At 44.0% G+C, this 26,541-nt stretch overlaps 1 protein-coding gene across 1 annotated transcript in view; it reads right to left on the reverse strand.

Moving 5' to 3' along the window:
- Positions 1 to 26,541, reverse strand: part of LOC113886666 (zinc finger protein 75D-like) — a 107,834-nt gene that overhangs the window by 66,395 nt on the left and 14,898 nt on the right. The gene's annotated exons all lie outside the window — the stretch shown is intronic.

Genomic DNA, 26,541 nt, shown 5'->3' on the forward strand with positions numbered 1-26,541 from the left:
CCACACGTGCAGGCACACACACACACACACACACACACACACACAGAACTAGAACAAAAAATTTCACAATTCATATGGAAACACAAACGTCCCCAAATAGCCAAAGATATGGATTATGTACATGAATGGTAAGTAGAAAAATAATCAGAGAAAGTAGACTCTTGGTGCAGCTAGCATGATACAGTCTCTAGAAAGGAGGGTGTATTTGACCAGAGACATGCATGGTGATAAAGTAACAGTCCTAGGTAACTTTCTTAACCATTTCTTAACCATTGAGAGTGTTTCTGTTATTTTCCACGTGAAAGGAGAAAGTAAGTCTCTGAGGGCATTCGGGCGCTATTTCGAAAGCTGACAGACCTTGGCTGCCTTGGTGTTCTGTGTTTCATTTAACAACATGGCTTTAAGTTTAATATCATTTCTTTGTTAACTTTCAGATTAGTCTCCTTCGTGGTTTTGCCTTAAAATGGAACACAAATCCTGAGAATGTTAACGAGAAAATTGAGTACACAGACCGCTTGATCGGCTTGGGGCTTGTTCACAGACCCTGGACATGGTCTTCAGTCACCTTTGAAGGCAGTTTTGCATTTTGTGTGTGTTTAAGATCATTCTGTTCAAGCACAAATGGCCCTTAAAATACTTGGTGATGTTTGAAGGTTACAAATAAGAGAAGAGCCTTCTCTTGGGCTGTTGCTTTCTTTCAAACTGAGAAGGATATCATGCACCCAGCGTTCTCCTTTTGTTTTCATTATACATTATAATGGAGTGGGCCTTTTTAGGGCATTGAAATCATTTGACTTTGCTTAACTGCGATCTTCGTCGTGTTTCACAAATACTCTTCAAATAAACGTATTTTCAGTGGGCATATTCTGAATTGAATGGACCGGCTGGGTGCTCGAATGTGCACAGTCACTGTGGATGTGCATGAGCCCCTCTTGTCAGCCAAGACTGGATGCTCTTAACATTTTCATTTTACATGTTCATCCCACTGCATTCAGTAAATTGTGTCCCTGGGGCACCCTAGTATTTCTTTAAATAGTTTTGTGCAAATTTCAATTGAGAGGAAATGAACTTCACTTCTGATTATGCTTTAGTTTGTATTATAATTTCTTGTTTGATAGAGTAATTTTGTTTATATTCTGGTATTGTTCCTTCTTCATAAACATCCTTGAGAATAAACATTGGGGCATAGTGTTGATTTTTAAATGCAGAATTAATCATATGACTTTGTCTTTGATGTGTTATGACACTGAATGCATTTCATCTGACTACGTCTGCGATTAATGGAGTTTGGGATCTTCTGCCGAAAATGTAAGTGTTTGGTGTCATTTAACCCAGTTACATGTAGGTCCAGGGCTGTTTCATAAGTTTTCTGTAAAAGTTTTCCATTATCTTTTTTGCATAAATAAGGAAAAAATTTTCTGATTGGTTTTTTAACCCTTGTTTAACAGCAGCGACTGATGTCAAACTGTCCACTGGCCCAAGCTCTGAGAAAAGAAAAAGTAAAAGGTGTTCTCTGAGACTGTCCTTCTTCAAGTGTCATGGCCTTTCACTGTAATGTTCCATAATTACTCTGTGATATTTGGTTAAAGCAGGATGAACCAGTGGTTCATTTTCAAGAGGCAGCCATATCTCTGAAGATCAGTCTCTGTCTTATGTTACCTTTCATAACATTTGGCCTACTTGATCATGGGAAGATGTAGCATGATTGGGTTCCAGAGCTCAATGTTTTTGGAAGCTTCTCTACATAAGGGAAACGGCGTGTTTGCCCCAGACGCCCACCTATATGAATTTCCAAGTTACTTGATTTTCCTGCAGTTGTGCTAGTCTGTCTACCCACAGGCAGTCTTCTTGCAGGTCTCCTCTAGGACGTGTGATGGAAAAGTCCAGTGCTGGTCAGCCTAGGGGACTGTCAAGTGAAGAGTGGATTTGGAACCAACTGGCCTGATCCACTAGACACGTAAGATCAAACTTACGTTATGTGGGCCAAATATGCTGGGCAGAGGGTAAGATTTGTTTCCTGTCACCTGTAGCATAACTGAAGATGGTGCTGAAATGCTTTTCCTGGGTCCCTAAGAAAACAGTGTCAAGGTCTCTCCCTGGACATGGTTTGCTAATTCTGTGGTGGAAGCTGTTAATTGAATCAGTTCCTTAAATAAGACAGTGGTATCTTTTTCCAGTCCTTAATCATGATCCTCTGTTCATTGTTGCCTGTGTTGCAGACACATTGACTTTTAGAATGTCAGTTTTCAAAATCACATGATTTTGATGGTTTACCATCAAAGGGTTGATCTCTCTTTTTATTCTGCTTGGAAATACATGTACTAGCTGGCAGCAGAGAGATAGACTGGCTTGGCCTGTTGAAAATAAACCACATGAACGCAGAATTTGTGCTGCCTGGGTGCCGTTTTCCCAAATATGACAATATGGATCTGAAGGTAATTGAAAATATTTCTGTCTATGAAAAAGTCTAAAATGGAACCTGTGGACCAAGCGGGTGGTGGTCAGTGGTGGATTCCCAGACCCCTTTTACATGTGATAAGGTTCCTGGGAATATAATAGAAGTGATTGTCAAGTCAGGAATCAATACTTCTTCAAATTTTCACCCTTCAAGTAATTCTTGGCTGTGTGTTTCCTTGCAGACATTGCTGGGATTATACTAAGTGTTTCATACACAAAAAGCCTCCAGTATCTGAATCTGAAAGTCTCTCAGCTCTCTCTTAGTATCACATTTGAGCTTGACTCCCCCCTCTTTTGCACAATGGGATCTCTAGCATGCTGTCTTGGATGTTGTGAGAATCCAGTGTGATAACCTTTATTAAGTACTTAGGGTACAGTTGGTGCTCAAGGAATATTGTCCCCCACTTTGTGAATCCACCTACTGGAGCAGAAAGGGATGGTATTAGGTTCAACTCCTTTTCTTGCCACCGTTTCCTTTTCCTGCCCCAGCTCTTTACACTTTGGCATCATTTCATTTACACGCTTGTTTCCTTTCTCTGGTCCCTCAAGTTACCTCAGGAGTTACTGAAGCATCTTATTGGAAACCACAAGTCCTTAGTCCTGCTGTAAAGCAAGAGGCAGCCCTGGACTCGGCTTTTCCTTACTGAGAGTGACATTCTGCACTGGTCAACTTAGACACCTCATGTGGCGGCTGACATGGCTTCACACCTGCACCTGTGAAGAGTTTCCAGGGTGTGAACCCTCTGCTGGCCAGAGGGTGACTGTTACCTGGCAGTGACAGAAAGGTTTCTACTTTTCCTCTTTGTATATTAAGTTATTTCTTTTCTCTGTGTTGATTAATTTATCAACATTCAGGTGAGGTCATTTGCTCAACTGAAGTGGGAGGAGAAAATGTTCAGTAGAAATGTACTCAAAGAGCCTTCTAACCTTCGGTCTCAACAGACAGCTCTGGTTCCTCTGGTTTATTAGTGGTACAAGTTTGAGTCAGAAGCTGGCATCACAAGTCCTGAATTTCACCCACCGATGTTCAAATTACACATTTCCTTTTTGGTGGGAAACTAGAGTGTGTGGCCTTTTCCCAGCACATTGACATTCATCCTCTTTTCTTTTACACTTTTAATGGGTTAAATTACTTTAAATCCTTGGATGATGGGTGTCATTGTGGATTCCTCATGCGGTGACAGACTGAAATGTATAATACTGAGAGAAAGGTTTCTCCTAACCTGTGTTCAGTCACCATGAGACATGATGGTGACCAAGCCCGGCTCATCTGCTAGACAAAAGAGTTGTGAAACTTAACACTAACCGTGGCCCCTTCTCTCCTTTCCACACAGGCTTGTACTGGCTGCCCATTGCATCCCAGTCATCCTGAATCTCTTCTTTGGAGGGGGCAGGGCCCCAGTGAATTTTTTCATGCGTACTTCTGCTGACTATTGTCTTCTTAGGAAGCAGTCACAAGGCAGAGCATTCGCAAAGAGTGTTTTGCCCGTTGGCGGCAGTCTCAAGAACTGACAGTCTTGAGCAAGACAAGTGGACGCTACTCAGTACAGGTCAGATGTGACCTGGCTCCTCTGTGCTATTCCTGGTGCTGTTCCCTAGCCCTGCATAGTCACTTAGCCTCCTGAGGCATATATTTGATGAATGTTTTCTCTCAGGTGGGAATGGTAATGCCTTCAGTCTAAGGTCTTCGATCTAAATTATATTTATCAAGCTCAATCGATGAATGTATCAAGTTATCTGTGTCAAGTTATCCGTATCAATGAATGAATTTATCAAGTTACCTGTATCAAGTTCAAATAATGAATGTTTCCTCTCGGGTGGGAATGGTAATGTCTTCAGTCTAAGGTCTTCAATCTAAGTTATCTGTGTCAAGCTCATGCTTGCCCCTGATCTCTGTGGGTGACAGAGAAATGGGAAATATTTGGCATTTGAAGGCGATTATTTTGCAATGGGGTATCTTTCTTTTCTATACTGCTTTCCTGTTATGTGCAGAAACTAGGTTCATCAGGATACCAGCAGTCATTTGGAGTGGCATGTTAGCCTACTGGAAATGACGATGATGGTGGTGGCCATGATAGTGCTTTTGCTGGTGCTGATGCTAATAAGAAATCCACCACAACCACCACTGATACGAAGGCTAATAGAAGCAAGAACTATCCTCAGTTCTTTTCATTGGTTTATTTCTTAATCTTCTCAAATCCTGTGATTTGAGTACTCTTTGTAAGAAATAGATAAAGCTCTATTTTGCAGGGGACATTCGTTGTATAGAATGGATCATTACATTGCCATGGTAACAGAGCTCCTCCCCCCACATATGGTGTAGATGGATGATAGAACTGGGTTTAGCTGGCCCCATATCTGGTGATGTTATTTATGAAGCTGTGAGAAGCCTTCTTAAGTAACATTTTCTTGCTTCAAAAGTCAGTGGTTCCCACACCTCCATCTCCATTTCATTTCCAGTCAACATGGTTATCTGGGGGTGACACAGTGTGTTTTTACTGTAGTAGAAATAACAGGTCAGGTAAATGTCCCCCAAATTGGGGAGAATACATGTTGAAATAAATGGATTTCACGGCTGATTGGCCAGCCAGTTTGATTGTCTCTTCTTTCAGAGAGGCTTATAGAGGTTACAGGGTCACACGAGGGCAGGAGTCTCTCTGATCAGGAAAGATGGAATGGCATATAGACCGTGGTCTCTCCTTCTGAGGCCTGTGGGTTGCAGGTGGGCAGAGGGTAGGGCAGAGCAGCACTGGATGCAGCTGCTCATAATGATTAAGAACAAGGGACTGTGGTGTGAAAAATGTGAGAAGCTTCCTGTATCCAAAAAGTGTTTTCTTCCCCTTCCACATACTTGTCCCTGCCTGGGATCGGCAAAGCATGAGGACCAATGATAGAAATGCACATCCTTGAGTAAGACATGAGAATAGATTGCCTTCAGGCACAGGTGAGACTTTTATAACGGGGGCTTTACCCTTCTTTACAGCATTCCTCAGACTATTAGATGTCACTGCTAGACAAGTTCTTGTGTTCCTGCTTCAGTCTGGGCACTGCCTTAGGCTGTTAAAAATAGCTCAGGAAACGTGGCCACTGCCCCTCCTATACTGTGGCCTAGAAGAGTATTCTGAGGGTCTCCTGGGAGGTGCACATTGAGGTTGACTGTACTTGGTTGAGCTCAGCTCTCCTGTTGAGATGTCCCTGTTTGCCATAAAGAGACAGCTGAAAGTCAGCAGCTACTCTTGGTATGTTCTACTGAGATACCTGCCAGACTCTACTTCCTTCAAAGCTCACACAACCCAAGTGCCTTGTGAAAGTCCTAAAGAAGGCCCAGAGTGGCATTGGTAGCTTGTGGACATGGCGATTGTTGGCTCCAGAGGAGAAATTGGCTGTGGCATGTTGTCAGAATTCTGTGTACTATGGTGCTTGGGGAAAGTTGGGTGTGGGTGGTAAGATGGCACTGGCCTGAGTTAGACTCTGTGTCACAAGAAGGTCATGGTAAATATTGGGTCTGGGGAAAAAGTTTGCTCTAGCCTGAGTCAGACGTTTGTGTTACACAGGGCCATAGAAATGTTGGATCCTGAACGTCAAATGGCTCTAATTTGAGTCAGACTTCCCTTTTCCCACCGGCATGGGGAATGCTGGGTCCGGGTGGTGAGTTTGCTCTGGCATGTGTCAGACTTGTGTATCATGAATGGCATAGAAAATGTGGGGTTCCAGGCCTAAGGTGGCTCTGGCCTGAGTCAGACTTCTCTAAAGCAAGGGTCATGGGAAATGTTGGGTCTGGGTAGTAAAGATTCTCTGGCCTGATTCAAACATCTGTGCCACATAGCGGATCGCAAATGTTAGGTTGGGGTAGTAAGTCAGCTCTGGCCTGAGTCATACTTCACTAAAGCAAGGATCATGGGAAATGTTAGGTCCAGGTGTTAAATAGGCTCTTTCCTGAGTCAGACTTCTCTGCAAGGAGCATGCGAAATGTTGGGTCAGGAGCATAAGTTACTTCTGTCCTGAGTCAAACTTCTGTGCCACAAGGACCATGGAAAATGTTGGGTCTGGGTGTTAAATTAGCTCTGGCCTGAGTCATACTTTCTGTCGCAAATGACATAGGAAATGTGGGTTTCAGGAAATAAATTGATTCTGGCCCAAGTCAGAGTTTTCTAGAGCATGGGTCATGGGAAATATTGGGTTCAGGTTGTAAGGTAGCACTTTCCTGTGTCAGACCTGTGTACCGCAAGGAGAAATGTTGTTGAGCATGGAAAGAATTGGGGATTCTTGGCCTCCAGAGGAGAGGAATTCAATTCTGCGCCAGTGATGAAGCCTAATCACTCAGAGTGCTTGTGTAATACAGTTTTATAAAAGTATGAAGTAGATAGTGTAAGCTTCTGATGTAGACATCAGAAGGGGGCAGAAAGAGTGTCCCCATGCTAGTCTTTAGCCAGAAGTTATATCGCTAACTCCAGTACTTTGACCACCTCATGGGAAGAGTTGACTCATTGGAAAAGACTTTGATGCTGGGAGGGATTGGGGGCAGGAGGAGAAGGGGATGGCAGAGGATGAGATGGCTGGATGGCATCACTGACTCAATGGACGTGAGTCTGAGTGAACTCCGGGAGGTGGTGATAGACAGGGAGGCCTGGCGTGCTGCGATTCATGGGGTTGCAAAGAGTCAGACACGACTGAGCGACTGAACTGAACTGAACTGATATCACTACCAGCATGCTGCTAATTAGAGAAAGGAAACGTCTCACAACTCAGAGACTGGCACCAGGCTCCTCACCCACATCATGCATTTTGTGATAGCATTGGCACAAGGTGAGTTGTCCTGTGCCATAAAACCATTGACATGAATCTTGAAGAAAGGCAGGTTTCCAAGCAAAGTGATAGCCTCCTTGAAGCATAGCTTAAAAGAACACTTTCAGGACTAAAACATCCTGGCTTGTCAAGTCCCTTCTGAGTCTTAGGCAGAACCAATGTGAAGAAAGACAGAGTCTAGGGTAAATACATAGTTCACTAACATAGCTTAAGAAAAACATTTCCATAAGAAAAATGAATGGTTACCTCAGGGTTTGAGGCAAGTTAAGTTCAGGTGGAACCAGGTGAAAGTCATGGCAACACAAAATTTTAAAAGAAATTAGAGAAGGGAAAAATCTGACACTTGTAGTTTGTTTCCTCCTGCTGCTTAAGGGAGAGAGAAAAAGTGTCTGACACTTGCTGCCTATCTCCTCCATTTGGAGACGCCTTTCCTTCCTGCCTGATACCCTCTCTAAAGGACATAGGAAATGTGGGGTTCAGGGTGCAAGTTGGCTCTGGCCTGAGTCAGAATTCTCTAAAGCAAGGGTCATGGGAAATGTTTGGCCCAGCTCTTAAGTTCCCTTTGGCCTGGGTCAGATTTCTGAGCCACAGAGGTCATAGGAAATGTGGGGATCAGGGCATCAGTTGTCTCTCACCTGAGTCAGACTTCTCTAAAGTCAAGGTCATGGGAAATGTTGCATCCAGATGGTAAGATAGCTCTGGTGAGTCAGACTTCAATGCCGCAAGGGACATTCAAAATGAGGGGTTCTGGGTGTAGTGCGCTCTGGCTTGTGTCAGACTACTCTAAGCAAGGGTTATGGGAAATGTTGGGTCTGGACGGTAAGCTACCTCTGGCCTGAATCAGACATCTGTGCCGCAAAAGCCTTGGGTAATGTAAGCTCTGGGCAGAAGTTGAAAGTCGCTTGTTGTCAGAATTCTGTGCCATTGTGCAGAGCAGGGATATTGTGAATTGTGAGGTGTCTCATCTCTGTGTGTGGGTATGTTTTTAGAACTTTCCACGTTTGCTTTTGGCACTCTTCCGCTGAGCACACTCTGCACATTGGTTGGAAAAAGGAAGTCAGGTAGGTCTTGTCAATGAGCCGTCCTTGATACAGGCCTTTGTTTCCTTCCGGGCATGCACCAATGAGCCTGGATGTCCAGGAAACTCCTGAGTCAGGTGTGACGACTGGAGGATGAAAACCTTGGTTTCCTCTTGCTGGAGAGGGCTATGCCCCCAGGCTGTATCTGTCTCTCCCCTTGTGGATCTGCTAGATAGCCTTTTCTGCTAGGTGGTGGCTTCACTTCCATATGCGTCTTCAGGTTGGTGGGAATGATACTGCCTCAAGGGGACCTTATCTGCACTCTCAAGGAAGAAGGTGTTGTTAGTACCACAGTGAAGGGGAAGTTACACATTGTTTGTGGTGTTGTGCTACAGGAGTGGGTGAGCAGAAAGGGGAGCTCATTTTGGGGAGGGAAAGGGCCCAGTAGTTCCCCCATTTAAGGTCTTGCTTCCTCTTGATTAGGGAAATTTGGGTCAGCAGGGGTATGAGGAAGAGGCTCGGAGAGTGGACTGACAGTGGAGAGGACAAGGATCTTTGGTGTGAAACATATGGGAGACACTGTGAGTTCAGGGCTCTTTCTCCTGTCATCTAATCGTGTTCACTCACACTACCATTGGGTGGCCATAACTGTGATATAGAAGATAGTAAAGCACGTGGATAGGTGTGAAGTTTGTGAATTTGGACCTCTATTGAATGTTAGGCATTAATATTGGGTTCAAGTCTTCACTTTTCATTTTCCTAGTGAATTGTGGTCCTCTCTGCCAGGAGATGATTTCCCTACCTCTGCACTTTCTGCACACTGTTTAATTTTGTTTATAATGTTTCCTCCTCTTGCATAATAACATAACCTGAGGGAGTTCTGAGAAGGAACACCTCTTGCTTCTGCGGATGCTGTAATCCTCCTGAGATGCTACCTTCCCTCACCTTTTCATGATTTTCTCCTGCAGCTTTACTGACTCTTGTGCACTGCTTTGATGGTCTTTTCTTTCTCTGAGTGTCCAGGAGCTCTAGCACTTTCTGGTTTCAACTGCTTAAGTTGTTCTCTGACCTAGCACCACGCTTTGCAAGGATTTTCCTGCCAGGTCCTTAAAGGAGCATTCCTGAGTTGTCAAATTGGCAAGAGGCTTATTGAGCTTTTTAAATGATTTCCACACATATAAAGAGGCAGATGAAGAACTGACACGTTTTCCAAAGTTAACCTTCTAAAGCAAATGGAGGAGTGAAGGTGTGCTGTCAGTTTAATAGGGAAAATTAAAGCTTTGTTTCTTATGTAGCTTTGTATTTGCCTCCAATACCCTAACATGAGAAATCAGGTCTCTGCAGATTTCTGTCCCCCACAAATTGTGATTGCCGCACCCTGGGCCAGATTCAGGCCACAGGGAACTTCTTTCAGTGGAACTTGTGCCAACAGTACCACAAGCAAGAGGAATAAGTAGGAGCCATTGTTCACCCTCCAGTTCATTTATATGTTGACCTTGTCCAACATGGGGTGGGTGGCTACCCATACTGCTCCTCGGGCGAAGCCATGGTCCTTGTCTTCTATGTGCACATGCACAGTCACACCCTGTTCCACATGGCCGCCACACATGTAGGGCACATGCTTGCACAAGGCTCATGTAACTTTGGATTGAGGGGGCAAACTTGGGTGCCTGGACAGCCTAAGGCAAGGAGGGCTAAGGAGGTCATTAAAACCTTGTGCTCATTGAAATCATCCTCCTGAGGAAAATAAAGCAAGACTGTGATAGTCTGTCCTGATTGAAGATGTGCCCGCTGGGTGGTGGGCTCAGGTTTCTCCCCAATTATTCAAAAGGACCTTCAAGACTGCAGGTGTCAGCAACACACATCTTGCCATCACGGTCAAGGGATCCCCAAAGCTGCAATGTGTGACCTCCCGCCCAAGGGGTTCCTCTGTATGTGGAGGTTGAAGGTCTTCTATACAGTCATTACAGCTGAAATTTCTTTCTTTGTCTCAGTATAATGACCTACTGGTGTTAAAGAATAACTTATCCATTAAGATGTGAGCTACCAGACTTAGCTATGCAAGTCCAAGTCAGCAGGCAGGAGAGAAACATGCTGAGATTTGGATGATGGAGCAGGTGGGACTACTTCTCACCAGTACTCCAAATACAGGATCTGTGGTTATCAATTACAAAATTAATCAATGGGCATGTTTTCTGTGTTATAAGAGACCAAGGCATTTTGAACCTGGGGAAGACTTGAGAGAGTGAGCATAATTTTTTCCATTTATTGAGGGCTTTTTATGGGCCAGGCTGTATGTTTCTCCCTCATAACTATTGATGTAAGGATAAATGTGATGATGCAAGGGCATCTATGTGAAACACAGGATATCCTGACACTCAGAAGGAGGGTCTCAGTGCACAGGCACATTCATATAGCAGCACACATAACTCCTGAACCTGGTGTGCACCTTTAGAACTCTGTTCTTCCAGTGGAGGTCAAGGACCTTGTAAATCGCTAAGGCTCACCTGCCCCTTCCACACCCCACCTCCCCCCACCCCCCCCCCCCAACACATTCAGAGAGCAGGGGATCGCTGCCTAATTCTACTCATGTTTTTCCTTGAATGTGGTCTCACCTAGGAGATAAATGAATGGGTGACAGGTAGGTTATAGGAGAACAGGATCAGTAGGGACCTGCCCATTCTGGGTTCCTTTTCTGCTTTTTGTTCTGATTCTTTTCCCCACCGAAGGAATGCCAAGACATGAAAGGCCTAGACCACCTTTCTGCCAAGACTTTGGGATTGACTGGTGGTCATCTCATGATATTTGGGATGGATCTCCAGGCACGGAGGTATTCTGGTGATGCTTGGAGGAAGGGTGGACTCAGACTGGAAAGGCTGTGAGTATCTTGGAAGCCCCTAGGGCACAAGTCTCCTCTAGACAGAGGCAAATGCAGGCTAGTCTGTGCCTTGCTTCCAGTACTGGTGTCCTCTCAGCCTTCCGTCTGCCTCCCCATTCGTTTTTCTGTCACTATATCCCTCCAGCGATTTCTTTTTCCATCTGTCTGTATCCCAGGGACACAGGCTAGGACACAGGCTACAATTTCGTCCTAGTCTCCAGCCACAGTGGCACCGACATGAAGGTCCAGTTCCTGCTATGTGTGGTCTGAGTTTCTCTGCTGATTGTGACAAGTGATGTGGGTCTACTGGGGCAGCCATTACTCTTCCAGATGTAGATCTACTCTTAGTGACTGAACCAAGTCCCAGAAGATGACACACGACAATTTTCATACCCTGGTCCAGCCCTATGTTGTGGCAGCATGGAGCCCATCTCCTGAGGGAAGGACGAGGGTGGCAACTCTGACACTAAGGATTCCCGGTTCCACTGAACTTCACTGGTTAATGTCACTGTCCTAAGCCAGAATGCCATCACTACAAAAACCAGACACAAGTCTGGATTTACCAGGGACACCCTCACACTGACCAATGATCGATGGGCCAAGTTCTTGATCAGGCAATCCACAGAGAATAGTTCCAGAAGTCCAGTGAATATCTGGTATAATTTTCATTCAAATGCTTTTTGTCTGCCCCCGAGTATTATTCAAACACATGCAAAAAACAAACAAACACACACATGCAAACCAAAGAACTTAAGACTCGCCTTTTCCCTATAACATGTACAATGTTGGTTGGAAAATCTAACATTAAGAAAGCAGGGAAACCGGTGCTTTCATTCCATTCATGAGTGGATCAAATTTGAGAGACATCTTTTGTAGGAGCTTTGCACATATAATATAAAGTTGATAATGTGAATGACCTTTTGTCAGTGTGTGTGTGTGTTTACCTACACGTATGGAAGCCCTGGTGAACACTACTTCAGTGCAGACACTCAATGCTTTGACAGAAGGAGGAGCATCAAAGATCTGGACAGGCAGGCAAGTAGTGTCAGTAACAGGCCCACACCTGACCCCAGGAAGGGATGCCAGGAGGTGTGGCCATGCCAGGCCTCCCAAGGGAGGTACCAGAAGCATGGCTTAGGCAGGCAGATCCTCTAGGATATCTGGAGGCCAGCCCTCAGCCAGGTGGTGAGGGCTAAGTCTAGAGTCTGCCTCAGGGAGGCAGGATAGAGATCTGGCTCACGGGCTCTTGGAGGGATCCACTAAGGGCTGCCAATCCTTGGGGTCTCCATGCATGGCTGCTGAAACTCAAAATGCATCTGACACTTGCATTCAAGCACTACTGCAGGTGGCCACGGAGGTGGTCATTCCTCTTCTCAAGATGGTCCCCACAGGACTGACCTGGTTTAACATGTGGTTAATGGCTGCCTTTATGGCTTCTCTGGTGACACCATGGTCCTTGCCTTCGATGTCTGCACCCACAGCCACGCCCTGTTCCACGGGGCAGCAGACATGTTGTGCTTGTGCATGTGAAAGGCTCACGTGGTGTTGGAGTACGGTGACCATGGGTGCTCTGTCTCCCTCTTCTTCTGACCCTGCACTGACACCCAAATGGTAGATTTGAAAACAAATTGGATCTCAGTGGAGCTTACCACATCCAACTCATGTTTCTTTGCCTTGGGCCACTTATCTTTTTTCCCTTCATCATTTGCAAGTTATATCATTAACTCTCTTCGTCTCCCATGAGGCCAGAATATGTGTTCTTCCCTGAGAAGGCCATGTTCTTTCACATTCATGCTCCTCTGCACTCAGTTCAATTCAGTCACTGACTCGTGTCTGACTCTTTGCGACCCCATGAATCGCAGCACACCAGGCCTCCCTGTCCATCACCAACTCCCGGAGTTTACCCAAACTCACGTCCATCGAGTCAGTGATGCCATCCAGCCATCTCATCCTCTGTCATCCCCCACTCCTCCTGCCCCCAATCCATCCCAGCATCAGGGTCTTTTCCAATGAGTCAACTCTTTGCATGAGGTGGCCAAAGTATTGGAGTTTCAGCTTCAGCATCAGTCCTTCCAGTGAACACCCAGGAGTAATCTCCTTTAGGATGGACTGGTTGGATCTCCTTGCAGTCCAAGGGACTCTCAAGAGTCTTCTCCAACACCATAGTTCAAAAGCATCAATTCTGATGAGGAAACCAGAATTAAAAGAGACACGTGTACCCCAGTGTTCATCGCAGCACTGTTTATAATAGCCAGGACATGGAAGCAACCTAGATGTCCATCAGCAGATGAATGGATAAGAAAGCTGTGGTCGGGGGAGGAGCTAAGATGGCGGAGGAGTAGGACCGGGAGAACACTCTCTCCCCCACAAATTCATCAGAAGAACATTTAAACGCCGAGTAAATTCCACAAAACAACTTCTGAATGCCGGCAGAGGACATCAGGCACCCAGAAAAGCACCCCAAGTCTTCGAAAGGAGGTAGGAAAAAATATAAAAGACAAAAAAAGGGACAAAAGAGGGAGGGACGGAGTTCCGTCCTGGGAAGGGAGTCTTAAAAAGAGAGACGTTTCCAAACACCAGGAAACCTCACTGCCGAATCTGTGCCGAGCCTTGGAAGCACAGAGGGCAACATAACAGGGAAGAAAAATAAATAAACAATTAAAACCCGCACATTGCGAGCCCTACGCTAACTCCCCCAGCGGAGAAGCAGCGCAGACACCTGCATCCGCCATTAGCAAGCGGGGGCTGGGCAGGGAGGCGCGGCGCGGGCTGCATCGCAAGAATCTGGCCTGAATACCCCGAGCGCTATCTGAGCGAAATAATTTGGGCTAGCAAACCAGACTGTGGAATATCTACCACGCGAAAAGCCAGCCCTAACCTATGACACCGCCAGGCCCGCGCACGGAACAAAGGACTGAACAGAGATACCGGCGGCAGACCATCCCCCTCTGGTGATAGGCAGCCAGAGCCGGAAGGGGACAATCGCTGCCCCAGAGAGACATTATCTACAAAACTGTAAGCAGGCTTCTTTGCTAACTAAAACTTCTTGGGGGTCTGGACGGTCAACATCTGCCTGAGAAGGTGTGCTGGTGCACACCTAGATAACCGAGCGGCAGGGAGGCGACAAGTCACAGCAATTGCGCGTGCCAAACACCTCATCACCTGAGCTGCTCGGATCTGGGAAGGGCACAAAACGCAGGCCCAACCGAGAGTCTATGCCTCTGAGGACTACCCGAGTGCCTGAACCTGAGCGGCTTGGACCTGGGAAGTACAGGCAGCCCAGGGCCGGCCATGGATGGTTCCCGGCGGAGCAACCTAGAGCCTGAGCAGTGTGGGCAGAGAGGCTACATGCGCCGTGAACAGGGGGCAGACCCAATGTGGCTGAGGCACTGCAAGCACACACCAGTGTTATTTGTTTGCAGCATCCCTCCCTACCTCCCCACCTCCCCTCAGTGGGACTGAACAAGTGAGCCTAAAAAAAAAAAAAAAAAAAGTGTCCTCCACCGTCCCCTTTGTGTCAGGGCAGAAACCAGACACTGAAGAGACCAGCAAACAGAAGAAGTTATAACAGAGGGAACCGCCTTGGAAGCTACAGGCAATAGATTAAAACCCTGTGGTTACTACCAACTACATAGGAAGGGGCCTATAGATCTTGAGAAATATAAGTCAGACCAAGGAACTAGCCAAAAATGAACTGAACCCACAATACTCACAACAAAACCGGAGAAAGTCCTAGATATATTTTTACTATTTGTACGATCATTCTTTCTTTTTTTTTTTTTTAATTTTTTTTAATTAAAAAAAATTTAAGTCCTCTATTATTCCTTTAATTTCCACTTTTATAACCGATTACTTTGCAAAAAAAAAGACCCTTTTTTTTAAAGCAAACTTCATATACATATATATATATATTTTATAATTTTTTGACCTTTTTTTTCCCTTCTTTTCTCTAACATTGTATTTTTGAAATTCCAAACTCTACTCTAGATTTTTAATTTTAGCTTTTTGGTATTTGTTATCAATTTTGTACCTATATATATATTTTTTTTTTAATAATTTCTGTGACCCTTTTTATTTTTTATTTTTCTTTTTCTCTGTTTCTTTCTCTTCTTCTTTTAAATAACATTGTATATCTGAAATTCCAAACTCTACTCTAGATTTTTAATTTATGCTTTTTGGTATTTGTTATCAATTTTGTACCTGTATTTTTTTTTTATAATTTATGCGACTTTGTTGGTTCTTGTTTGTTTTTTTTTTTTCCTCTCTCTTTTTCTTCTTCTTTTTTTAACATTGTATTTTTGAAATTCCAAACTCTACTCTAGATTTTTAACTTTTGCTTTTTGGTATTAGTTATCAATTTTGTACCTATATTTTCTTTATAATTTTCACGACCTTGTTTGTTTTTGTTTGTTCGTTTTTTCTCTCTTTCTTTTCCTTCTTCTTTTCTTTAACATCGTATTTTTAAAATTCCAAACTCTACTCTAGATTTTTAATTTTTGCTTTTATATATTTGTTACCAATTTTGTACCTTTAAGAACCCAATCTTCAGTACCCATTTTTCACTAGGGAGCGAGATTACTGGCTTAACTGCTCTCTCTCCCTTTGGACTCTCCTTTTTCTCCACCAGGTCGCCTGTGTCTCCTCCCTAACCCCTCTCTACTCTACCCAACTCTGTGAATTTCTGTGTGTTCCAGACGGTAGAGAACACTTATGGAACTGATTACTGGCTGGATCTGTCTCCCTCCTTTTCATTCCCCCCATTTATCCTCCTGGCCACCTCTGCCACCTTCCTCCTTCTTCTCTTCTCTATATAACTCTGTGAACAACTCTGACCGGTCCAGTGGTGGAGTGCACATAAGGAAGAGATTACTGAACAGCCCACTCTCTCCTCTACTGATTCCACCTCATCTCATTCGGGTCACCTCTAACTCCCTCCTCACTCTTCTCTTCTCCATATAACGCTGTAAACCTCTCTGGGTGAAACAAGTTTCAGGGCAAGACATACCAAGCAAATTCTTCAGCAGCAAGGAACACAGCCCTGAGCTCCAAGATACAGGCAGCCCAAAGTCACCCCAAAACCATAGACATCCCATAACTCATTACTGGACATTTCATTGCACTCCAGAGAGAAGAAATACAGCTCCACCCACCAGAACACCGACACAAGCTTCCCTAACCAAGAAATCTTGACAAGCCACCTGTACAAACCCACACAGAGCGAGGAAACGCCACAATAAAGAGAACTCCACAAACTGCCAGAATACAGAAAGGACACCCCAAACTCAGCAATTTAAACAAGATGAAGAGACAGAGGAATACCCAGCAGATAAAGGAACAGGATAAATGCCCACCAAACCAAACAAAAGTGGAAGAGATAGGGAATCTACCTGATAAAGAATTCCGAATAATGATAGTGAAATTGATCCAAAATCTTGAAATCAAAATGGAATCACAGATAAATAGCTTGGAGACAAAGATTGAGAAGATGCAAGAAAGGTTTAACAAGGACCTAGAAGAAATAAAAAAGAGTCAATATATAATGAATAATGCAATAAATGAAATTAAAAACACTCTGGAGGCAAAAGATAGTAGAATAACAGAGGCAGAAGATAGGATTAGTGAATTAGAAGATAGAATGGTAGAAATAAATGAATCAGAGAGGATAAAAGAAAAATGAATTAAAAGAAATGAGGACAATCTCAGAGACCTCCAGGACAATATTAAACGCTACAACATTCGAATCATAGGGGTCCCAGAAGAAGAAGACAAAAAGAAAGACCACGAGAAAATACTTGAAGAGATAATAGTTGAAAACTTCCCTAAAATGGGGAAGGAAATAATCACCCAAGTCCAAGAAACCCAGAGAGTCCCAAACAGGATAAACCCAAGGCGAAACACCCCAAGACACATATTAATCAAATTAACAAAGATCAAACACAAAGAACAAATAGTAAAAGCAGCAAGGGAAAAACAACAAATAACACACAAGGGAATTCCCATAAGGATAACAGCTGATCTTTCAATAGAAACTCTTCAAGCCAGGAGGGAATGGCAAGACATACTTAAAGTGATGAGAGAAAATAACCTACAGCCCAGGTTATTGTACCCAGCAAGGATCTCATTCAAATATGAAGGAGAAATCAAAAGCTTCTCAGACAAGCAAAAGCTGAGAGAATTCAGCACCACCAAACCAGCTCTCCAACAAATACTAAAGGATATTCTCTAGACAGGAAACACAAAAACGGTGTATAAACTCAAACCCAAAACAATAAAGTAAATGGCAACGGGATCATACTTATCAGTAATTACCTTAAACGTAAATGGGTTGAATGCCCCAGCCAAAAGACAAAGACTGGCTGAATGGATACAAAAACAAGACCCCTACATATGTTGTCTACAAGAGACCCACCTCAAAACAGGGGACACATACAGACTGAAAGTGAAGGGCTGGAAAAAGATTTTCCATGCAAATAGGGACCAAAAGAAAGCAGGAGTAGCGATACTTATATCAGATAAAATAGACTTTAAAACAAAGGCTGTGAAAAGAGACAAAGATGGTCACTACATAATGATCAAAGGATCAATCCAAGAAGAAGCTATAACAATTATAAATATATATGCACCCAACACGGGAGCGCCGCAATATGTAAGACAAATGCTAACAAGTATGAAAGGAGAAATTAACAATAACACAATAATAGTGGGAGACTTTAATTCCCCACTCACACCTATGGATAGATCAACTAAACAGAAAATTAAAAGGAAACACAAACGTTAAATGATACAATAGACCAGTTAGACCTAATTGATATCTATAGGACATTTCATCCCAAAACAATGAATTTCACCTTTTTCTCAAGCGCACATGGAACCTTCTCCAGGATAGATCACATCCTGGGCCATAAATCTAGCCTTGGTAAATTCAAAAAAATAGAAAGCATTCCAAGCATCTTTTCTGACCACAATGCAGTAAAATTAGATCTCAATTACAGGAGAAAAACTATTAAAAATGCCAACATATGGAGGCTGAACAACACGCTGCTGAATAACCAACAAATCACAGAAGAAATCAAAAAAGAAATCAAAATTTGCATAGAAACTAATGAAAATGAAAACACAACAACTCAAAACCTGTGGGACACTTTAAAAGCAGTCCTAAGGGGAAAGTTCATAGCAATACAGGCATACCTCAAGAAACAAGAAAAAAGTCAAATAAATAACCTAACCCTACACCTAAAGAAAGGTAATAGAAGGCTATAAAAATGAAAGTTAAAAGAGTAATAACCAAAATTTTTTAAAAATCAAAAAATAATCATAGTAAAAATACATCTAGGCATTTCTCTGGACCTTTTGTGGGCAGTGTGGGGTCAGTTCAGTGTCAGTTCAGTTCAGTTCAGTCGCTCAGTCGTGTCTGACTCTTTGCGACCACATGAATCGCAGCACGCCAGGCCTCCCTGTCCATCACCAACTCCCGGAGTTCACTCAGACTCATGTCCATCGAGTCAGTGATGACATCCAGCCATCTCATCCTGTCGTCCCCTTCTCCTCCTGCCCCCAATCCCTCCCAGCATCAGAGTCTTTTCCAATGAGTCAACTCTTCACATGAGGTGGCCAAAGTACTGGAGTTTCAGCTTTAGCATCATTCCTTCCAAAGAAATCCCAGGGCTGATCTCCTTCAGAATGGACTGGTTGGATCTCCTTGCAGTCCAAGGGACTCTCAAGAGTCTTCTCCAACACCACAGTTCAAAAGCATCAATTCTTTGGCGCTCAGCCTTCTTCACAGTCCAACTCTCACATCCATACATGACCACAGGAAAAACCATAGCCTTGACTAGACGAACCTTTGTTGGCAAAGGAATGTCTCTGCTTTTGAATACGCTATCTAGATTGGTCATAACTTTCCTTCCAAGGAGTAAGTGTCTTTTAATTTCATGGCTGCAGTCACCATCTGCAGTGATTTTGGAGCCCCCCAAAATAAAGTCTGACCCTGTTTCCACTGTTTCCCCACCTATTTCCCATGAAGTGGTGGGACCGGATGCCATGATCCTCATTTTCTGAATGTTGAGCTTTAAGCCAACTTTTTCACTCTCCATTTTCACTTTCATCAAGAGGCTTTTAGTTCCTTTTCACTTTCTGCCATAAGAGTGGTGTCATCGGCATATCTGAGGTTATTGATGTTTCTCTTGGCAATCTTGATTCCAGCTTGTGCTTCTTCCAGCCCAGCGTTTCTCATGATGTACTCTGCATATAAGTTAAATAATCAGGGTGACAATATACAGCCTTGACGTACTCCTTTTCCTATTTGGAACCAGTCAGATAACCCCTTATTCTGGCTTGTCTATCTGGCATATATATCTTATATATATTCTGGCTCATCTCTGGCTTGAGATCTTGTTTTCAAGGTCTATAGGTGCCTCTCAAGTGCACAGTCTCAACATTAACTGCAGGGTTTTATTCTGTTGCACTTGTCACTTGCAGAGTGGTTCCCCCTTCTTTGTTTATTTTGGCTTCCTCTGTTTTCAGTTCTCTTCCATGTCTAATTTCTGCCCTGACTCAAGGGGGTGAAGGTGGCCACTTATTTAGGCTCATTTGTTTAGTTGTGTTGTGGGGAGGGAGGGGCACTGCAAACAAATACCACTGGCATGTGTGGGGAGTGCTTGCAGTGGAGGGACCACACTGGGTTTGCCACAGCCCAAGGTGGTGTGTACTTCCTGGGTCCACACTGCTCAGGCTCCAGGGTGCTCTGCAAGGGCATTGTCCCAAGTGGGCCCTGCATTTTGTGCACTTCCCAGGTCTAAGCCACTCAGGTTCTAGGGTGCTCTGCAGGGGCACAGACCCAGATGGGCTGTGGGTTTTGTGCCTTTCCCAGGTCTGAGCAACTCAGGTAACAGGGCGCTTGGTGAGTGCACTGTCCCAGGTGGGCCATGCATCTTGTGCACCGCCCTGGTCCTGGCCACTTGGTTTCCTAGGTGCACAGTGACAGCCTCAGGTGTGCTACGTATCTCCTCTGGGGAGCTGATCTCAGGTTGTGACACTCCTGGCAGATGTGAACTGTCCAGTATCCCAGGAAGACATGATTAGCAACTGGGAGCCTGCTCACAGTTTGATAGAAGATGCAGTCTCTGGGGCCAAGATTGCAGCAGTCCCTTGCCTTCCGGCTCTGGCTGTCACACAGCTGCCTCTCTGGCACTGGGGAGGGAGGGCCCTAAATGGCAGCTGGCTTGCTCTCATTTGGTATTCGCTCAATCCTTTGTTCTGTGAGCACACCAGGGGTCATCGTGTAGCATTAGAGCCTTTCACAGGAAAGGTTTATTTCTTGTTTTTCATCTCTCTAGCAATCCCACGGTTTAGGTTGCTATCTCACATTGGCTTCCTCAGATTGTCCTCAGGGCATTCAGGCCCGGTCCTTACCATAAGGATCGATGATGCAGCCTGTACCTCCCAGTCCAGCCCCCACCTGCTGCTGGTGGAAGAGAGTGTCTGTGCCGCTTCTCCATCTCTGCTTGTAGTTGTGGTGAGGCGCATATTCTGTAGGGTATCCCCCCCGTCCTGTTATGTTGCCCGCTGAGATCCCAAAACTCCCCACAGACACACCTATGAAAGGGTTTTCTACAATGTGGAAACTTCTCCTTCACGACTCCCTTTTCAGGACGGGTCTCTGTCCCTAAATCTTTTGTCTGTTTTCATCTTTTATATTTTGTCCTACCTCCTTTTGAATAGATTGGGATGCTTTTCTGAGTGCCTGGTGTCCTCTGCCAGTGTTCAGAAATTATTTTGTGGAAGTAGCTCAACATTCAAACGATCTTTTGATGGATTTGGGGGTGAGAAAGTGGTCTCCCTATCCTTTTCCTCCACCATCTTGGGACCACCCCCCTTCTCTTTCTCATCTTGCCCATATCAAAACTGTCTGTGCTGGATGGCTGTTCCTGTACCTGAAGGTCATGGACACACAACACCCACAAGGCTTTGTGATGTCCTTCAAGAATTCCACATGCAGATGGCGCTGCCCCACTAAGTTTTCCAGTTATTTAAGTATCTACAGTCTCACATTGAGATATACTCCCTCTACTTTCTTCCTGTACCCCAAGACCTCTCTTCTCTTTCTTACCTGGCTCTTCTGAAGACTGGGTGTGCAGGAGGCACTGTCCCTATGACTGAAGGCCTTGGCAACACAACACCCACAGGCTTTTCTGATTTAGTTCAACAAATCCACTAGCAGATGGTGCTGCTCCACTACATTTCCTGAATTCTACCTGGCTCTACAGCCTCACATTGACATTTACTCTCCCACTCCCTTCCTGTGCCCCGAGACCTGTCTTTTCTTTCTTCTCTTGCCCTTATCAAACGTGACTGTGCAGGAGTGACTCTCCCTGTCGCTGAAAGCCTTGTTGACACAACACCTCCATGGCTCTCAGATGTAGTTCAAGGAATACACCATCAGAGGGCACTGATTCACTAGCTCTTCGAGTTCTACTTGGCTCCACAGTCTCACAATGATATCTACTCCCACTCCCTTCCTGTGCCTCAAGACCTCTCTTCTCTTTCTTCTTTTGTTCATATCAAAATTGTGCGAGGGTGACTGTCTCTGTGTCTGAAGACCTTAGCAACACAATACTCCAAGGGACTTCTGGTGTAATTCAAGGAATCCACCAGCAGATGGCTCTTCTCCACTAGTATAGAAATCGGAAGCACACAATCAGTTAATAGGTTCTTTTTTTATTTATGTATTTATTTGACTGTGATGGGTCATCCTTGCTTCAGTGGGCTTTTATCTAGTTGCAGCGATCCAGGGCTTCTCTTGGTTCAATTTTATGGGCTTCTCATTGCTGTGACTTGTTTCCTAGCACAGGCCCTAGTGATGGCTTCAATAGTTGTGGCGCCCTGGCTTAGTTCCCCCTTGGCATGTGGGGTCTTCCTGTACCAGAAACTGAACCTCTGTCCCTTGCACTGGCAGGTGGAATCTTAACCACTGGGACCCCAAGGGAAGACCTGGAAGGTGAAGTCTTAACTACTAGACCACTGTGGAAGTTCCCCCAGGTCATAGATTTAGATGCAGACATATGACAGGAGCTTGGTCCAAGAAACAAAGCATGAACAGGGTGCAACTGACCAAAATCGTGAAGAAATGCCTCAGCTGAACATCAAGCAATCTGGCTGCTAACCTTGAATCTCCCACCCCTAGTTCTGTGGCTTTTGTACATCATTGTGAGTCTTTTTAAACTCACTTAAAATACAGTTTTTTGTTAACCTCTCAGTCCTCAAGCTACCAGGGCGTAGTGCTTCTCAAACTTTAATGTGCATGGAATCACCAGGCATATTATGAAAGTGCAAGTCCTGGTTCAGTAGGCCTGTGATGGAGGCCTCAGAGTCAGAAATTCCCAGGTGATGCTAATGCTGCTGGTCCCTAGACCACACTTTGAGTAGCAAGCAAGCATATACTACAGAAGTGGCTTAAGGGCTCTCACTGCTGGTGTGGATGGAAGGTCAGAGGCAGAACTTTAGTCATCACGCCCTTGCAAGCTTCAGCCAGTGCCTTGCCTTTTGAGGTCCTGAGACTGTGGAGCTCGTCTGATCAGCTCTCAATCAAGCTGATCAGTAACAAAGATTTATCCTGGAGGATAGACTGCTTCCATGTGGTCAATGTTCCCCTTGGTCAGTGTTCATTGATTGATGTAAAATGAGTGGCCAACACATCCCCAGGGCTTTCTGATGTAGTTCATGAGATCCACCAGCAGATGGTAGGTTATTGAGTTACACTAGGCTCTACGGCCTCACATTGACATCCGCTCCTCCCACTCCTATGCTGTGCCCCAAGACCTCACTTCTCTTTCTCCTCTTGCCCTTATCAAAACTGACTCTTCTCGGGTGACTGTTCCTGTTGTTGAGGCCTTAGGAACACATCTCCCCTGGACCTTTCTGATGCAGTTCAAGGAATCCACAAGTAGAAGACGCTGCTCAAATATATTTTCGAGTTATACAAGATTCTATAGCCTCACGTTGACATCCACCACCACCCCCACTCCCTTCCTGTGCCCCCAAAGCTATCTTCTCTTTCTTCTCTTGACCTTATCAAAACTGGCTGTGCAGCAGTGACTGTGTCTGTGGTGAAGCCTTTGGCAACACAACACCCCAAGGGCTTTCTGATATAGTTCAAGGAATCAACCAGCAGATGGTGATGCTCCACTAACATAGATATCAGAACCTCATAATCAGTTCATAGGTTCTTTATAATTTTTTATTTATATATTTACTTTGGCTGTGCTGGGTCTTTGGAGAAGGCAATGGCACCCCACTCCAGTACTCTTGCCTGGAGAATCCCATGGATGGAGGAGCCTGGTGGGCTGCAGTCCATGGGGTCCCTAAGAGTCGGACATGACTGAACGACTTCACTTTCACTTTTCACTTTCATGCATTGGAAAAGGAAATGGCAACCCACTCCAGTGTTCTTGCCTGGCGAATCCCAGGGACAGGGGAGCCTGGTGGGAGGCTGTCTATGGGGTCGCACAGAGTCGGACACGACTGAAGCAACTTAGCAGCGGCAGCTGGGTCTTTGTTGCTGTGGTGGGCCTTTCTCTAGCTGCGGTGAGCCAGGGATACTCTTTTTTGCAGCGTTCAGACTTCTCATTGCCCTGACTTCTCTTGGTTCAGAGCACAGGACCTATGGCACCAGGGCTTCCACAGTTGTGGAGCCCAGCTTCGTTGCTCCGTGCAAAGTGGAATCTTCCCGGACCAGGGATCGAAGCCACGTGTCATGCACTGGCAGGCTGATTCTCAACCAATGAACCACCTGGGGAGCCCCCGAGGCTGAAATCTTAACTACTGGACCTCCAGGGAAGTCCCACAAGTCATGGATTTAGATGCAGGGACATGTGACAGGGGCTTTGTCCCAGAAACAAGGCATGAACTTGTCCTCTGGGATCAGAGGGAATCTGCCACAGGGTGCAACTGACCAGAATAGTGCAGAAAAGCCTAAGCCGAAAGTCAGGAAACCTGGCTGCTACCTTGCATCTCCCACCCACTAGTTGTGTAGCTTTGGGTGCATCATTATGAATCTTCCTTAGTTTGTTTGTACAACACAGTTCACTTACGTCAACCTCTTGGCCCTCAAGCTTCCAGGGAGTAGTGCTTCTCAGTACTGCACTACTTTGCAGGTGGCATGTATTTTGGTGTTGTCTCATGATATCTAGTTAATTTTTGTATGTTATGTGAGTTTGTTTTTAAAGATGTGCTTTTCCAATGTTTCCAGTAGTTTGCTAAAAATGTTATTTTTCTCTGTTGTACTGAATTTACATCTCAGTCAGAAGGCAATAGTCTTTCTGACTTACTTCACTCTGTATAATAGTTCCATCCACCTCGTAATTAGCCTCCAATTAAAATAAATTAAAAAAAGGCAATCGTCCATATAGTTTTGAGTATATTGTGAACTCTGTTCTGATCCATTGATCTGTAAATCTATCTTTATACCAAGATCACACTGAATTATTGTTGATCTATATCAAGTTTTGAAATGAAGTAGTATAAATCCTGCATCTTTGTTCTTTTTCAAAAATTTTGGCTCTCCTTAGCCTTTTGTATTTCTATGGAAAGGTGGAATCACTTTGTCAATTTATTTTCAAAGTCCTACTGTTGCTTCATTGGGAATGCATTGAATCTATAGGTCAGTTTTCTAGAGCTCCCATCCAGCAATATTGAGTGTTCAAATCTGTGAGCATGAGATATCAATTTATGTTTGTAGTATTTAATTCCTTCTGTAATTTTCAGTGTACAGGTCTTCCAGAAATTTTGTCAAATTTATCCCAAAGTACTAGTATTTCTGCAAAGAAAACATATAAATGGCTACCAAACAAATGAACAGATGCTCCATGTCATTGAAAGTTGAAAGTGTCAGCTGCTCAGTCATGTCCAACTCTTTTGCAATTCCAGGGACTGTAGCCCACCAGGCTCCTCTGTCCATGAAATTCTCCAGGCAAGAATACCGGAGTGGGTAGCCATTACTTTCTCCAGGGGATCTTCCCAACCTAGGGATCAAACCCTGGTCTCCTGCACTGCAGGCAGATTCTTTACTGTCTGAGCCACCAGCAAGTCCAATTTCACATCATTAGCCTTAGGGAAATGCACATGAAAATTGCTTCACACATACTAGGATAACCGTAAATTAGAAAAGAAAAATAACAACTGTTGGAGAGTGTGGAATCATCATACATTACTAAGTGGGACTGTAAATGGTGCAGCCTCTATGTAAAACAGTTTGGTGAGTTCTTCCACTAGTTAAACATAGAATTAACATGTTATCCAGCAATTCTACTCCTAGTTGTGGACCCCCAAAATTGAAATCAGGTGTTCAAACAAAACCTGTACTTGAATGTCCATAGTAACCCTATTCACAATGGCAAAAAGGTAGAAACAACACAAATGTCCACAAACATATGACTGGATAAATAAAATGTCATATATCCATAAAATGGAATTTTATTCTCCCATTAAAAGAAACATACAATAATGTGAATGAACTACAGATAATGTGAATGAACTACAAAATATTACACTAAGAAGCCAGGTATAAAAGGTTACATATCATGATTCCATTTGTATGAAATACCCATAAAAAGTATATACATAGAGACAGAAAGCACGTTTGTATTTGCCAAGGAGTAGGGTAGGGAGGTATTGATGACTGACAATGCACATGGTGTTCTCATCTGTGGTGATGGAAATATTCTAGAATTAGATAATGGTGATGGTTACATATTGGGGATGTACTTCATGCTACTGAATTTGATACTTTAAAATGGTTAAAATGGTGACATTTGTTGTGTATTTTGCCATAATAGAAGACCCATCTCATCATAAATTTAAGGATTTGTTCATACTTTCTCAATCTGTTCCACTGATCTATGTGACTATCTTTGTACAAGATTCATACTGTTTTGATTACTGTGGCTTTATGACTTCTGGAATAGGTATGATAAATCCTTCAACTGTTTTCCTTTTTCAAAATGTTTTGGCTATTTAAGGTGATATAAATGTATATTCCGCATACATTTTAAGATCAGCTTGTCAATTTCTACAGGAAATTCAGCTGAGATTTTGATAGATATTGGGCTCAATCTACAGATAAACTTGGGGAAGGTTGCCATATTGAGTCTCCCAACCCATGAACTATCTTTACTAAGTTTAAATTTTCTCAGCTATGTCTTATAATGTTTTAAGTAATTTTTAGTTTTCAGGTCTTATTCATTTTTATGGGATTTATCCCTAATGTTTTATTCTTTTGAAGGCTATTGTGTATCCAGTTGCTTTCTTAACTTCATTTTTGGAATTTTTGGTGCTAGTATGTACAAGTATAAGCGATATTTTGATGTTGATATTGTGTCCTGTTGG

Source organism: Bos indicus x Bos taurus, chromosome X, assembly GCF_003369695.1.
Source record: "Bos indicus x Bos taurus breed Angus x Brahman F1 hybrid chromosome X, Bos_hybrid_MaternalHap_v2.0, whole genome shotgun sequence".
NCBI classification, from domain to species: Eukaryota; Metazoa; Chordata; class Mammalia; order Artiodactyla; family Bovidae; genus Bos; species Bos indicus x Bos taurus.